We start from the raw sequence: 2,500 nt of genomic DNA on the forward strand, positions 1-2,500 counted from the left end.
AGGGTAAAACAGGGTAACATAGGGCACACACAGTAACACAGGGTAAAACAGGGTAACATAGGGCACACACAGTAACACAGGGTAAAACAGGGTAACATAGGGCACACACAGTAACACAGGGTAAAACAGGGTAACACAGGGCACACACAGTAACACAGGGTAAAACAGGGTAACACAGAGTAACACAGGGCACACAGGGTAACACAGGGCACACACCGTAAGACAGGGTAAAACAGGGTAACATAGGGTAACACACGGTAACAGAGGGCCAAACGGGGACAGGAGGAAGCAGACCAAAAAAACAGGGTAGTCAAGATCCATCTGGGACATAGGGCCAGGGTGAGTCAGAGCACATTGGCCTGAGTTGACCTAGGACTGCACATCAGCATTGTGAGAGGCCTATGGAGACAGTAGTGAGGGCTTTGAGACACATGGAAGAGGTCAGAGTTCAGTTTTTTAATAAGATAACAGGCACTGAGATCTCAATCTGAAGAACCTTTGAGTTCTACCTCAAAGCAGATGACCCCAAAAAATATTCTGGAGTTTCTGTTGTCAGCTAGTGTTGAGCAGCGTACAGCCTATTGTAGCTTGTTATAGCTCAGTGACAGAGTGTGTGAGAGGATTTGTCTGCTTCCCAAATGGCAGCCCATTCCCTATATCAGCCACTCCTTTTGACCAGGGCCCATAAGTAGTGCACGCCATTTGGGACACAAACCTTCTGTTAGCTGGACAGCAAGGGTCTGAGTAAACCTGAGTCACCCAGAGCTGAGCTCAGCGGAGAAGAGAGGAGAGCCCTGGGTGAGGTGAGCAGGCCAGGCTGGAGTATACACACACACACGCACACACACTCGCACACACACGCACACACAAACGCACGCACACACACACACACACACACACATACACACGTACATACACAGCTTTTAAGCTGTTGAGCTGTGGAGGAGAGAGTGAGTGACAGGTGTATGTGTCCTGAGACGGAGGTGAAGAGAAGTGCTGAGGCAGCTCATGTAGTGTGACCCCCTCTATGTGTGTGTGTGTGTGTGTGTGTGTGTGTGTGTGTGTGTGTGTGTGTGTGTGTGTGTGTGTGTGTGTGTGTGTGTGTGTGTGTGTGTGTGTATGTGTGTGTGTGTGTGTGTGTGTGTGTGTGTGTGTGTGCCTGTTTCCCAGAGCCAGGCTGCAGTGTCAGGGCTAGCTTTGATCTGTCTAGCAGGCAGGCAGGAGGGTACCAGGGTGATGTCTAATCTGCCTGCCCGGCTCCATTAGGCCTGAATTAGACTTGAAGGAGCTGCTGAACCACTCTGAACAGAGAACAAGGGGGTTATGGGGGACGGGGATGCAATGACTTCAGGACAAAAACAAAAACTTTCCCCTAACAGGTGTCAAGTAGAGCTAGATCTACAACTAGAGTGCACTACCCTACCTCCACCCCATCCCTCCATCCCCTACCTCCACCCCATCCCTCCATCCTCTACCTCCACCCCATCTCTCCACCCCATCCCTCCATCCCCTACCTCCACCCCATCCCTCCATCCCCTACCTCCACCCCATCCCTCCACCCCATCCCTCCATCCCCTACCTCCACCCCATCCCTCCATCCCCTACCTCCACCCCATCCCTCCATCCCCTACCTCCACCCCATCCCTCCATCCCCTACCTCCACCCCATCCCTCCATCCCCTACCTCCACCCCATCCCTCCATCCCCTACCTCCACCCCATCCCTCCACCCCATCCCTCCATCCCCTACCTCCACCCCATCCCTCCATCCCCTACCTCCACCCCATCCCTCCATCCCCTACCTCCACCCCATCTCTCCACCCCATCCCTCCACCCCATCCTCCACTCCCTACCTCCACCCCATCCCTTCATCCTCTACCTCCACCCCATCCCTCAACCCCCTACCTCCACCCCATCCCTCATCCCCTACCTCCACCCCATCCCTCCATCTCCTACCTCCACCCCATCTCTCCACCCCATCCCTCCATCCCCTACCTCCACTCCCTACCTCCACCCCATCCCTTCATCCTCAACCTCCATCCCATCCCTCAACCCCCTACCTCCACCCCATCCCTCCACCCCATCCCTCCATCCCCTACCTCCACCCCATCCCTCCATCCCCTACCTCCACCACATCTCTCCACCCCATCCCTCCATCCCCTACCTCCACCCCATCCTCCACCCCCTACCTCCACCCCATCCCTCCATCCCCTACCTCCACCCCATCCCTCCATCCCCTACCTCCACCCCATCCCTCCATCCCCTACCCCCACCCCCTACCTCCACCCCACCATCCCCTACATCCACCCCATCCCTCCATCCCCTACATCCACCCCATCTCTCCACCCCCTACATCCACCCCTGGGTAAATAAGGAATGAAAAGGGGGCCACAGAGATAAGGAAGGAGAGAGTGAGAGAGAGGAAGAAGAAGAGTGAGAGAGAGAAAGAAGGAGAGAGAGAGGGAGAGAGAGAGAAATAAGGAGAGAGAGAGAGAGAGATAG

The 2,500-nt window shown here is 55.2% G+C and overlaps 1 protein-coding gene across 10 annotated transcripts in view; it reads right to left on the reverse strand.

Moving 5' to 3' along the window:
* Positions 1 to 2,500, reverse strand: part of camta1a (calmodulin binding transcription activator 1a) — a 523,753-nt gene that overhangs the window by 115,514 nt on the left and 405,739 nt on the right. The gene's annotated exons all lie outside the window — the stretch shown is intronic.

This window comes from Salvelinus fontinalis, chromosome 8 (assembly GCF_029448725.1).
Source record: "Salvelinus fontinalis isolate EN_2023a chromosome 8, ASM2944872v1, whole genome shotgun sequence".
In the NCBI taxonomy this organism is placed as follows: domain Eukaryota; kingdom Metazoa; phylum Chordata; class Actinopteri; order Salmoniformes; family Salmonidae; genus Salvelinus; species Salvelinus fontinalis.